The sequence below is a fragment of the Mirounga leonina genome, unplaced genomic scaffold (genome assembly GCF_011800145.1).
Source record: "Mirounga leonina isolate KUSES-001 unplaced genomic scaffold, KU_Mleo_1.0 Mir_118, whole genome shotgun sequence".
NCBI lineage: Eukaryota > Metazoa > Chordata > Mammalia > Carnivora > Phocidae > Mirounga > Mirounga leonina.
This window is the reverse complement of record NW_023270277.1, coordinates 1,987,192-2,001,708: the sequence shown is the minus strand read 5'-3', so window position 1 is coordinate 2,001,708 and position 14,517 is coordinate 1,987,192. Positions and strand designations below refer to the sequence as shown.

Sequence of the window (14,517 nt, the reverse complement as noted above, 5' to 3'; positions counted from 1 at the left end):
AGACAGAATGACAGAATACCTTCATTTCTTGGTAAAGTATGCAATGGTGTCAATGATAAAATATATGTTGGGTGTCTCGGTAAAGCCATATGTACGTATGTTCTAGACAATTATCAAAGGAGAAAGGTGGTCACTACTGTTTCCATTGCTGTGCTTTAACTAGGGACTGCTTCCTCTTCCAATAAAAGAAACCACAAAACACTCATGGATTTTTAAAATATTTTTTTGGTATGACAAGATCAAGTAGAAGGTTGCTTAGGTTGGGGTCCCTAGAAGGAGAACCTAAAAGGAGGCTCTGAAAGCACGTAAAGATGTGGGGGTTGCAGGACCAGGGAAGGAAAGTGAGTGAAGGTGCGTCTCAGGTCCAGGTCCTGAGGATGGAGCTTAGCCTGATTCAGTGATGTGCAAGTGCATGTGCACGTGTGTGTGTGCACGTGTGGGGTGTGTGTGTGGCTCTGGAGCAAAGACTCTCTCTCAGAGGTGCCCCAGCAGCAGGAAAGGGAGCTAGACTTGAAAACTCTGCCCGCCAGGCCTGACCCCCAGGGAACACTCCATCAGTGTGCTGAGGGGGAATGAGGGCAGCTCTCTGAAGGACTGCACGTGAAATGAACTTATATACAGTGTTTGAATGTGGCTGCATCATCTCTCAGAATAAGGGAACGTTTTTATTGATGTCATGTCTCTTCTCATAGGATTTGGAATTTGACATATAGTATATATACGCAGTACATAAAAACCATCAAAATTATCAGATAGCCTGTGCTGGTCACATATGAGATAATGGATATGAACATGACAACACAGCACAATCCCGAAGAGTCAGAAGAGGGGCTTTTCAAAACAGACTGGAGGCGTCAATGTCTGGATCCAGAATACAGTTTGGAAGATGGTTAGAAAACAAGCTATGTGACACTTGCAAGTGACTCGGCTTCTCTGTGCCTCAGTCTGCCCACCCGCCTGACCATTAATCATCAGGGAGAGTCCTCCATGCACCATACTAAGATGGCTTCTCAACTGAGCTTCTTCTTACCTTGAAATGGTAGGATGCTCTATGGTCTTTAATAGACAGAAGAAAGACCTATAAGGAAGTCATAAATAAGGAACGCCACAAAAAGTAGGTTCTATGGTGATTATAAGTCCAGAGAAAAGAAAGATGACAATTACTGAATTTTAAATGTTTAAATTTTTTTTGGAAAATGGTTTTTGTTTTTGTTTTTTTTAGAACACTAAATAACTCCTATGTCTAAAGAGGATGGATGACTGAGAGAGAATATCTCTAGAACTCCGTAAGTTCTGTATGATAAGCACAGAAGCAAACCTTCTGCACATCCCAAACCCAATTTATAAATGAGCTGACTATACGACAAGGTGGCAGGGAGTTATCTGCTGTATACACTGGCAAATGCCCATGCACCAGAGAGTTTCTGAATTTAAAAGGATATCAAAATCATTTGGAGCTAAGTGAGAATGAAAGTACAACTTATCAAAATTTGTGAGATGCTGTAAAAGCAGTGCTAAGAGGGAATTTTACAGTATTAGATGAATATATCTGAAAAGAAAGAAAATCAACCATCTCAGCTTCCACCTTAGAATACTAGGGAAAGGCAGGCAATATAGAAGAAAAAGAAAATAGAAATTAAAGCAGAAATCAATGACATTGAAAACAGGAAATCAACAGAGAAAACCAACAAAATTCAAAGTTGGTTTTTAAACAAAATTAGTAAAATTAATAAACCTCTAGCCAGGCTAACAAAGAAATAAAAGAGAAGACATGAATTACTAATATTAGAAATAAAAGAGGGGTCATCACTACTGATTACATGGACATTAAAAGGATAATAAAGGAATACTATGAAGAACTCTATGTCCACAAATTTTATAACCTAGATGAAATGGACCAATTCCTTGAAAGACACAATTTAGTAAAAATCACACAAAGAGGAAGAGATAATCTGAATAGGCTAATATCTACTTAAAAATTAAGTCAAGAAATAATGACCTTTCAAAACAGAAAGCACCAGGCCCAGATGCACCAGTAAACTTTACCAACCATTTAAGGAAGAAATGATACCAATTCTCTACAATCTCTTCCAGGAAATAGATGCAGAGGGGATACTTCCTAATTTATTCAATGAGGCTAACAGTACCCTAATACCAAAACTAGACAAAGACATTACAGGATAAAAAACTATAGACCAGTATGGCTCAGGAATGCTGACACAAACATCCTCAACAAAATTAGAAAATCAAATCCAACTAAACTGAATTCAACAAAAAATTAGCAAATCAAACCCAAAAGTGTATAAAAAGAATTATACACCATGACCAAATGGGATTTATTCCAGGTATGAAAAGCTGGTCTAACACTCAAAAATCAGTGTAACCCTGATCACATCAAAGAGGCTAAACAAGAAAAGTCACATGGTGTACCAATAGATGCAGAAACACATTTGACAAAATATAACACCTGTTCATGATAAAAACTCTCAGCAAAGGAAAAGAGAACTTCCTCCACTTGATAAGGAACATCTGCAGAAACCTACAGCTAACAACAGCCTTAATGATGAGAAACTGGATGTTTTCCCGTAAGATCTTGAATAAGGAAAGGATGTCCTCTTTTTACTACTCCTATTGCACATGATACCAGAAGTCCTAATTAATGCAATAAGACAAAAAAGAAAAGAAAAAAGGAAAAAGGTGTAGAGATTAGAAAGGAAGAAATAAAACTCTTTGCAGATGATAAAATCATCTATGCAGAAAATCCCAAAGAACTGACAAAAAAACAAAAACAAAAACACCAAAAAAAATCTTCAAGAAATAAGCAACTAAAGGAACAGGATACGAGAGGTTAATCTGTAAGTCAATTGGTTTGATTTACACCAGCAATGAACAACTGAAATTTGAAATTAAAAACACAATACCATTGGGGTGCCTGGGCGGCTCAGTCAGTTAAATGTCTACTCAGGTCATGATCTCAGGGACCTGGGATCCACCCATGTGTCAGGCTCCCTGCTTGTGGGAACCTGCTTCTCCCACTGCTCCTCCCCCCTGCTCATGTGTTCTTTCTGTCTCTCTCAAATAAACTCTTAAAAAAAAGAGAAGAAATACTTTGTTAAAAAAAAACCCCAAAACACAATACTATTTATGTTAACACCAACATAAATGAAATAGTAGGATATAAATTTAGCAAAATACGTAGAAGATCTATATGAGGAAAACTATAAGGCTCTGGTGAAAGAAATAAAAAAATATGTGAATAAATGGAAAGATGCTCCATGTGAACAGACAGGAAGACTCCACACTGCCAACGTGTCCGTTCTCACAACTTTTCTGCACATTCACAGCAATCACAATCAAACCCCCATATTATTTTGTGGACGTGGACACACTGATTCTCAGGTTTATGTGTAGAGGCAAAAGATCATAAATATCCAACCCAACACTGAAGAGAAGAGCAAAGTTGGAGAATACACACCATCCAACTTTATGACTTACTAGAAAACTACTGTAACAAAGACTGTGACACTAGCAAAAAAGAGAACAAATACATGCATGGAACAGAACAGAAAGCCCAGAAATACACCTCATAAATACAGTCAACTGATCTTTGACAGAGGAGTAAAGTTAAGTCAATGGAGAAAGAGCAGTCCCTTCAGCAAATGATTCTGGGACAACTAGACATCTATGTGAGGGGGAGAAAAAAATCAATCTCAATACAGACCTTCCATCCTTCACAAAACTTAACTCAATATGGGTAATAGACCTACATATAAAATGCAAAACCGTGAAATGTCGAGAACAGAACATAGGAGAAAATCTAAGTGACCTGGGTTTGGTGATAACTTTTTAGATACAAAACTGAAAACATGATCCATAAAAGAGAAAAATGACTCATTAAAAACTGCTCTGTGAAAGATGATGTCAAGAATACAAGACAAGCCAAAGACTGGGAGGAAATGTCAGCAAAGCGCACATCTGATAAGGGACTTGTATCCAAAATATACAAAGAACTTAAAAATCAACAATAACAAAACTCAATAAGTGGACATCAGATCTGAACAGGTACCTCAACAAAGATACACAGATGACAAAAAAGCATGGAAAATGCTCCCCATCACACATATGTCATTAGGGAGCTGCAAACTGCAAATTAAAGCAAAATGCAATAGTATTGCTAGACACCCATCTGAATGGTTAAAATCCAGAAAGCTGACAACACCAAATGCTGACGAAGATGTGGAGCAAGAGGAACTCTTCATTCATCGATGGTGAAAATGCAAAATGGTACAACTGCTCTGGAAGACGGCCTGGCAATTACTTACAAAACTAAACACAGGCTTACCATATAATCCAGGAGTAGTGCTCCTAGATATTTACCCAAGTAACTTCAGAATTTATATCCACAAAAAACCTGGCACAAGAACGTGTTCTTTTTTTTTCATAGTAGAATTGTATTTTTTTTTAAAATTTAATTTTATTGTTATGTTAGTCACCATACAGTACATCATTAGTTTTTGATGTAGTGATCCATGATCCATTGTTTTCATATAACACCCAGTGCTCCATGCAGTGTGTGCACTCCTTAATACCCATCACCTGGCTAACCCATCCCTCTACCCCCCTCCCTGCTAAAACCCTCAGTTTGTTTCTTGGAGTCCATAGTCTCTCATGGTTCATCTCCCCCTCCGATTTCCCCCCCTTAATTTTTCCCTTCCTTCTAATGTCCTCCATGCTTTTCCTTATGTTCCACAAATAAGTGAAACCATATGATAACAGGCTTTCTCTGCTTGACTTATTTCACTTAGCATAATCTCCTCCAGTCCCATCCATGTTGATGTAAAAGTTGGATAGTCATCCTTTCTGATTGCTGAGTAGTATTCCATTGTATATATGGACCACATCTCCTTTATCGATTCATCTGTCGAAGGGCATCTCAGTTCTTTCCACAGTTTGGCTATTGCAGGCATTGCTGCTATGAACCTTGGGGTGCATATGGCCCTTCTTTTCAGTACATCTGTGTCTTTGGGATAAATACCCAGTAGTGCAATTGCTGGGTCATAGGGTAGCTCTATTTTTAAAATTTTTTTAAAGATTTTATTTATTTATTCATGAGAGACAGGGACAGAGAGAGAGAGACGCAGAGGCAGAGAGAAGCAGGCTCCCTGACGAGCAGGGAGCCCGATGCGGGACTCGATCCCAGGACCCCGGGATCATAACCTGAGCCGAAAGCAGACACTTAACCATCTGAGCCACCCAGGCGCCCTCTATTTTTAATCTTTTGAGGCACCTCCACACTATTTTCCAAAGTGGCTGTACCAACTTGCATTCCCACCAACAGTGTAAGAGGGTTCCCCTTTCTCCACAACCTCTCCAACATTTGTTGTTTCTTGCCTTGTCCATTTTTGCCATTCTAATGGTGTAAGGTGGTAATCTCAATGTGGTTTTGATTTGAATTTCCCAGTGCTAATGATGATGAACATTTTTTCATGTGTCTGTTAGCCATTTGTATGTCTTCTTTGGAGAAGTGTTTGTTCATGTCTTCTGCCCATTTTTTGACTTATTTGTTTTTTGGGTGCTGAGTTTGAGAAGTTCTCTATAGATCTTATATATCAGCCCTTTGTAGTGTCATTTGCAAATATCTTCTCCCATTCCATGGATTGCCTCTTTGAATTGTTGACTGTTTCCTTTGCTGTGCAGATTTTATCTTGATGAAGTCCCAAAAGTTCATTTGCTTTTGTTTCACTTGCCTTTGGAGATGTATCTTGAAAGAAGCTGCTGTGGCTGATGCAAAGAGGTTACTGCGTATGTTCTCCTCTAGGATTTTGATGGATTCCTGTTTCACATTGAGGTCTTTCATCCATTTTGAGTTTATCTTTGTATATGGTGTTAGAGAATGGTTGAGTTTCATTCTTCTATATATAGCTGTCCCAGCTATATATAGAATTTTCCCAGCACCATATATTGAAGAGACTGTCTTTTTTCCACTGCATATTTTTTCCTGCTTTGTCGAAGATTATTTGGCCATAGAGTTGAGGGTCCATATCTGGGCTCTCTATTCTGTTCCATTGGTCTATATGTCTGTTTTTGTGCCAGTACCATGTTGTCTTGGTGATCACTGCTTTGCAATATAGCTTGAAATCCGACAACGTGATGCCCCCAGCTTTTTCTTTTTCAACATTTCCCTGGTGATTCGGGGTCTTTTCTGATTTCATACAAATTTTAGGATTGTTTGTTCCAGCACTTTGAAAAATGTCATTGGAATTTTGATGGGGATGGTGTTGAAGGTATAGATTGCTCTGGGTAGAATAGACATTTTAACAATGTTTATTCTTCCGAACCATGAGCATGGAATGTTTTTCCTTTTTTTTTTTTTTTTTTTTTGTGTCTTCTTCAATTTCTTTCATGAGTATTCTGTAGTTCCTAGAGTATAGCTCCTTTACCTCTTTGGTTAGGTTTGTTCTGAGGTATGTTATGGTTTTTGGTGCTATTGTAAATGGAATCGTTTCTCTAATTTCTCTTTCAACAGTTGTATTGTTAGTGTATAAGAAAGCAACTGATTTCTGTGCATTGAATTTGTATCCTGCCGCATTACTGAATTGCTGTATGAGTTCTAGTAAATTGGGGGTGGACTCTTTTTGATTTTCCACATAAAGTATCCCGTCATCTGCAAAGAGAGAGAGTTTGACTTCTTTGCCAATTTGAATACCTTTTATTGCTTTCTGTTGTCTGATTGCTGTTGCTAGGACTTCTAGTACTACGCTGAACAATAGTGGCGAGAGTGGGCATCCTTGACATGTTCCTGATCTTAAGGGAAAGGCTCTCAGCTTTTCCCCATTGAGGATGATATTTGCTGTGGGTTTTCCATAAATGGATTTTATGAACTTGAGGAATGTTCCCTCTATCCCTATACTCTGAAGAGTTTTAATCAGAGGATGTTGTATTTTGTCAAATGCTTTTTCTGCATCAATTGAGAGGACCATATAGCTCTTCTCTCTCCTCTTATTAATGTGTTCTATCACACTGATTGATTTGCAAATGTTGAACCATGCTTGCATTCCAGGGATAAATCCCACTTGGTCATGATGGATGATCCTTTCAATGTATTGTTGGATCCTATTAGCTAGGATTTTGTTGAGAATTTTGGAATCTACATTCAACGTGGATATTGGTCTGAAATTCTTTTTGATGGGGTCTTTGCCTGGGTTGGGGATTAAGGTAATGCTGGCCTCATAGAATGAGTCTGGAAGCTTTCCTTCTGTTTCTATTTTTTGAAACAGGTTCAGGAGAATAGGTGTTATTTCTTCTTTGAATGTTTGGTAGAATTCCCCAGGGAATCCATCAGGCCCTGGACTCTTGTTTTTTGGGAAGTTTTTGATCACTGCTTCAATCTCGTTACTGGTTATTGGCCTATTCAGGTTGTCAATTTCTTCCTGTTTCAGTCTTGGCAGCTTATAGGTATCCAAGAAGGCATCCATTTCTTCCAGGTTGCTTAATTTATTGGTATATAATTGATAATAATTTCTAATAATTGTTTCTATTTCCTTAGCGTTAGTCGTGATCTCTCCCCTTTCATTCATAATTTTATTAATTTGGATCCTTTCTCTTTTCTTTTGGATAAGTCTGGCCAGTGGTTTATCAATCTTATTCTTTCAAAGAGCCAGCTTCTAGTTTTCTTGATCTGATCCACTGTGTTTCTGGTTTCTAATTCATTGATCTCTGCTCTAATCTTAATTATTTCTCTTCTAATGCATGGCCTAGGCATCATTTGTTGGTTTTTCTCTAGTTCTTTAAGGTGTAAAGTTGGTGAATTTGGGATTTTTCTATTTTTTTGAGTGAGGCTTGGATGGCTATGTATTTCCCCCTTAGGACCGCCTTTGCAGTATCTCATAGGTTTTCGACCGATGTGTTTTCATTCTCATTGGTTTCCATGAATTAAGGTCTTTGACTTCCTGGTTGACCCAAACATTCTTGAGCAGAGTGGTCTTTAGCTTCCACATGTTTGAATTTCTTCCAAATTTTTTCTTGTGATTGAGTTCCAGTTTTAAAGCATTATGGTCTGAGAATATGCAGGGAATAATCTCAATCTTTTGGTATCGGTTGAGACCTGATTTGTGACCCAGTATGTGGTCTACCCTGGAGAAAGTTCCATGTGCACTTGAGAATGAGTATTCTGTTGTTTTAGGGTGGAATGTTCTGTATATATCTCTGAGGTCCATCTGGTCCAGTGTCATTCAAAGCTCTGGTTTTTTGTTGATTTTCTGCTTAGATGATCTGTCTATTGCTGAGAGTGGAGTATTGAGGTCTCCTACAATTAACGTATTATCAATATTACTCTTTATTTTGGTTAACAGTTGGCTTATGTAGTTGGCTGCTCTCATGTTGGGGGTGTAGATATTTACAATTGTTAGATCTTCTTGTTGGATAGACCCTTTAAGAATGATATAGTGTCCTCTGTGTCTCTAAGTACAGTCTTTAGCTTAAAATCTAATTTGATAAAAGGACAGCTTTCTTTTGAGGTATCTTTAGGTTCAAAATGAGTCTCTTGTGGACAGCATATGGATGGGTCCTGTCTTTTTATTCAATCTGCAACCCTGTGCCATTTTATGAGAGCATTTATGTTCACGATGACAGTGATTATTGAAAGATATGAATTTATTGTCATCACGTTGCCTGTGAAGTCCTTGTTTCTATAGATTGTAAATTTCTGTTCTGTGTCACTCTTGGGGTCTTTCTCTTTTTATAGAACCGCCTTTAATTTTCTTGAAGGGCCGGCTTAGTGGTCTCTCTCTCTCCACCCTCTCAGGGATCCCAATAATTCTGACATTGGAACGTTCCATGGTGTCACTTAGTTCTCTGATTCTGGTTTCATGGATTTTGAGTTTTTTCTCCCTGGCCTCCTCTTTTTCCTTTTTTACTATCAATTGGTCTTCTAGATCACTAATTCATTCTTCTGCCTTGCTTACCATAGCTGTTAGATTATCTAGATTAGATTGGATCTCATTGAGAACATTTCTAAATTCTGCCAGTTCAGCTTTCATTTCTGCCCTTAGAGACTCTAATCTGCCATTAATCGATTTCTCCATTCTAGCTATAATCTTCATAACTGTTACCCTGAAGTCCATTTCCGACATCTTGGTTATATCTGTATCCATTTGTAAATCTGTGGCAGGAATCACAGTCTCTTGAGTCTTTCCTATTGTGGGGGTTCCTCCTCCTATTCATTCTGTTGAGGGATGGTTGAGGGAATGTACAGAGTCCAAATTATTGACCACAACCCAAGCAAGATGCACCTGTTCTATAGGGACCTTAGGGTTGTCGGCCTCTTGTTCCCCCAGCCTGTCTTCTGGGGGATGGGCCTGCTATATTGTTACTCAGGCAACCCTGTTTGGGCAGAGTTGCCCTGCCCCCTGTGTGTGTGGGGGGTGGGCTCAGTGAAAACCGGTTTTTTGGGGCTTTTGTTCTCTGGTGGTTCTCTGAGTCTCTTCCTAGAGTCAGCAGAAGAGACTGTTTCCAACCCTCTGCCTCAGAGCAGAGAGACTGCAGTCTGTTCTTCAGTGAGCTCTCCAGGCCACAGTATCTCTGTTTCTGTCTGTGCTGCTATAAACTGCAGCGTCCTGGGTTGTGTACCCCTCAGCAGGGCTCCCAGTCCTCGCCTCCAGGTTGGGGTTCATCTCTGCCCTTTTTGCTTCTAAAACCACCAGCCACCCCCAGTTCACAGGCACGGCCCTGCCGCTCCAGGTTTCAGTCTGGGGGACTGCCCTAAAGTCCTTTCCCTGTTGCTACTGGTCTGTGAGTCTGTGCCCTGTCCCCAGTGCGGGAGGCTATTGCTCACCGGTGGTGCAGCATTCCCATGGCTCCCTCCACCTTCTGTTTATCCTCCGATATTTGCTCATGGAATCACGGCTCCCCACTTCGTACCTTGAAACCAACTGCCTGCGATATTCTGTTTGTAGAGATCCAGATATATCCTCTTACATCTCAGGCTGATTTCCTGGGTGTTCAGAGTGGTCTGGTAGATATCCAGCTCAATTCAGGGGACTGGCTGGAATAGGGTCCCCTACTCCTCCACCATCTTTTCTTCCTCCCGAATTGTCACAAGAACGCAACTTTATTCATCACTGCCAAAAACCAGAAGCAGCCAAGATGTCTTTTGATAGGTGAATGAATAAACCGTGGTACATCCAGACAAGTGAATACTTTTCAGTACTAAAAAGAAATGTGCTACCAAACCACAAAAAGGCCTGGAGGAACCCTAAATGCACATGGCTACGTAGAAGCCAGCCTGAAAAGGCTGCATATTATATGATTCCAGCAAATAAGACAATCTGTAAGAGGCAAATCTATGAAGCCAGTCAAAAGATCGGTGGTTTCCTGGGGCTAACGGGGAGGAAGGACAAGCAGGCAGAAGACAGAGAATGTTAAGGGCAGTGAAACTATTCTGTGGGATACCCTAACAGTAGATAAACTTCATTATCCATTTGTCCAGACTCAAAGAATGTACAACACCAGGAGTGAGTTCTAAAGGACAGATTTTTAATAACAATGTATCAATCTATTGTAACAAATGTCCTACACAAATGCAAGATGTTAACAATAATACAAGATATAATAAGAACTGTGTGCAAAAGAGGGGGTATATGGAACTCTCTGTACTAAACCTGAAAGAATCCTAAAAATAAAGATTAATTAAAAAAAAGACAAGCTCAACTGCACTCAGAATTTAATGTACAACAAAGACAGTATCCCCAAATTATTGAAAAGGAAAATGTAATTTTCAATAAGCACTGTTGGGGTATGTAGAAGGCCACATGAAAAAAAAAATTAGATTCATTTCTTAAGGAAAAAAAAAAAAGACCGTGTTCTGGGGAATCTCAAATTGGAATGAAAAAAATATTTTTTCTTAGAAATACTAAATATGGTAGCCAGTTATAGGCAAAAGAGTAATATTAGTATTCTATTCAAGATGTATTTAATGGTCAAACAGGCTTTTGTGGGCTGACCTAAGGGTCTAACTAGGTACAGACTGAATTCTATGGAAAATACTTTTTAAGTACCGACTACTTTGCACATGAACTTGCGGAGTCCCACTGGTGAAGCATGCGGTCTGTTCATAGTTAAACCACAGAAAAGTGGTCTGTAGTTTGATGAATGTTATAAAAATGTAATTTTTTGGTATGGTATGAGTAGCTGAAAAGTTCACAGCTTCAAATGAAATATTTACTTTAGCTGAAAGAGATGGAAGTACATTAAAATTAGTTTAATTAATTGTATAAAGATATGCAGGCAGGTGGAGGAAGATATCAACAGATTTCAGAAAGCAACCAGACACACAAGGTGGGCTCAAAGCTACTAAGAACCCCGGTTCTGCGAGTGGTCCTTCCCCCAGCTGCAGACTGGGGCCCCGCGTGGACCTACCACACCAGAACCTGCCTCCACCAAGGCCCCGGGGCCTGAGTACACAGGAAAGCTGGAAAAGCCCTGCTCTGAACCCTTACCTGCCGCCTGAGTTTAAAGTGCACTAGCCCCACGGCTGTCAAGCGCGATCTGTATGTCTAAACGTGCCTCCACACACAGCCTCACTCGTTAGAGTCAAATCAAAGCTGGCAGCCGGTATGAAAACAGCCATCATGCATTGCATGACCAAGACTCCCTCCAAGTTACGCGCTGTTTCCTCGCCATCGCCTGCTCTTTCTACAGCAAGTACAGGCATTCAGAGAAGAACTGGGGCTAGGGGATGGGAGAGTGCAGAAACCGTGTGGGGCTGATCCGCGGTCCGCACTCCTCCTGCCCCCCACATGGGGTTTCTCGGCTCCCTGCAGTCTTGCCTGCATACAGCAGCTCCCACAGCGGCTTTTCAAGAGGGGAAAAGAAAAAATTCACCCATGTCTTCCTTGAACGTGGGGACATGAATAAAATCACAAAACTCATATAGTGAAGCAAAAATTCTTTTATATAAAAAAATGTAGCATGTTATTTTAGAACTATTAACTTGTGCTCCCTCGCCCTGATATTACAGTGAGAGGGAACAAGCCCACGGAACGCGCAGATCCCTCACTGCCACTGGGCCATCTGCTCCTCCATCCACTGCTTCTCCCGTGCAGACAGGACGCGCTTGGGGTTCTGTGGCAGGGAAGGCACTGCTGTCCCCTCCTGCTGGCGGTACCGCTCCCTCGCATCAGCCTCCCTCTGGGCACAGTCTGCACCTGCCAACCCCGAGCCCCTCGCAGCATGGGCACCACACTGCCAACAGAGAGCCCTGGGTGGCGTGGATGCAGGTGACACTCAACGTGGCTCCCTGTGACATGAATCTGGGAGTTTGGGCTCAACCTGACAGCTGAGAACAGAAAGCAGGTGGGTGAAAAAGAACCCATGTGTGGCTTCCTTAATGAGCACGCTGTCTCTACTGTGACTTTCTTAGAGAGATCTGGAAGCTAGGATCGAAGAAGGAAAAAGCCTTCCTCCTCTTCTCTCTTGGTACCACTTGCATTGCTTTAAAAATCAAGAGGAAAGCACACAACTCCCAGCCTCCAGGGAAAGAGAAAAATGGAAGAATTCAGAAAGAAAAAAATGCCCCTTGCTAGAAAAAAAATACACTGTTCATAGAGACGAAACATGAAACACTGGAGACCCGGTCCAGCTTGAGTATGCTCACTGAAGGTGACAAACGTTTTCTTAGGGGGTTGAGGTGCCCAGTGCAAGGCCAGGCCTGGACACAGAAGCTGGGCAGGGGGGGTGACCACTGTCCCCAGGGAAACCACGCTGTGGTTCAATAAAGTGCAGACAACTGCAGTGATGGGACTCGGGCGTTCCCTAACAATGCTACAGACTTAGTTTTGCTTGTTTTGAGGAAAAGCAGATAAAAGCACCATTACCCGATTCTCTTAGTCTGGCCAGACGCAGCCTCCCATGTCTGACACTGGGACCCTATGCAACCCTCCAGGCCGAGCAGTGCTGAGCAAGCTGAAACGTGCACAGCTTTCCCACTAGCCTGAGGCCTCCCTCCTGCAGGGAGAGTGAGCTTTGAAATATAGGGCTAGTCAAAATCTGTAAAGACAAATCATTCCCAGTGGATCTGTTTTTCTCTAAGATTCCCATGTACAGTCCTGACCTGCCTAACTCTAGGTTGGTGGAAGCATTCTCGTTAATCATTTAGAAAACATTAAATGAAAATACTCCTACAAAATTCATTTCTGACGGTCCCCTGCCGTGCAGGGAGCCCCCACTGCTGGTCCGGCGGCAGAGAGGAATCAGAAATGAAGTAGGCCTCTGTGCTGGGCAGAGAAAAAAGACACAGGCGAGTGGAGAAACTTCAGTTTCTCTGTGGAGGGGTGTGCCCTTTCCTTTGGCAGCACAACTCAGATAGTCTGACCTCCCGCTGCTCACCTGCCCTGTGTGCTGGGCTGATGGCGTCCTCTTGGGACAGGGCAGTGGTCCTGGAACATGGCCACCCTGCCGTGAGGCCCGGCCATGTGGACGTCCAGCAGAGAGCACCTAAAGGGTCTGCATGGGCCCTCTGCCCCGCATTAACAGCACACATTCAGAGGACCTTTGCCCGGGCATTTCTGTCTCACTTCCAAGTTGTGCAGGGCCCTGTGCAGGGGATTACTGCTCTGCACGTGTTTCCCTCGACATCTCCCTCTGCTCTGCTGGTCTCACGTTGTTCTCGATTCACCGACAGCCTGAGGAGGAGCCACATCACTGGCGTCTCTCCTTTCACTGCTTGGTTATCGGGACACAGGTCATTGGATGGCTATGTCTGACAGAGAACATGGTGCCCTTCACCTTTGCCATAGAAACAGTCCTCAACAAAACTGCCTGCAACTTCAATGCTGCATTTTATTTTTTATTTATTTATTTATTAAGATTTTATTTATTTTTTTGAGAGAGAGAATGAGAGAGAGCACATGAGAGGGGGGAGGGTCAGAGGGAGAAGCAGACTCCCTGCCGAGCAGGAAGCCCGATGCGGGACTCGATCCCGGGACTCCAGGATCATGACCTGAGCTGAAGGCAGTTGCCTAACCAACTGAGCCACCCAGGCGCCCCAATGCTGCATTTTATTAAAAGACTATTTAGTTACTTGAGAGACAGAGAGCCAGCTTGTGAGCACACGAGCGGCGGAGAGCGGCAGGCAGAGGGAGAAGCAGGCTTCCCGCCGAGCAGAGAGCCCGATGTGGGGCTCAATCCCAGACCCTGAAATCATGACCTGAACCGAAGGCAGACGCTTAACCGACTGAGCCACTCAGGCGCCCCCAACGCTGCATTTTAAATTAAAAAAGCCCCACAACCATACTGAACACATCCAAAAACATCCCAGGTGATTTATTAGGTAAACAGGAAATTCAGTGCCGGTCTAGTGCACGAGGCATGGATCACACCACCTCCACGGGAGTCTGGGAGGGCTGTGTGTGATCCGGTCCGTCACCGTGGCGGTTCTTGTGTAAGACAGGTTCAAGAGTGTTCTGATGGTAGCAGTGGAACCCCAAATGGAACGCTTCCCTATCTATAAGGATTTCTTCT

At 42.0% G+C, this 14,517-nt stretch overlaps 1 protein-coding gene across 4 annotated transcripts in view; it reads right to left on the bottom strand.

Moving 5' to 3' along the window:
* LOC118007342 (trafficking protein particle complex subunit 12-like) overlaps window positions 1–14,517 on the bottom strand; it is an 88,691-nt gene that overhangs the window by 29,043 nt on the left and 45,131 nt on the right. The gene's annotated exons all lie outside the window — the stretch shown is intronic.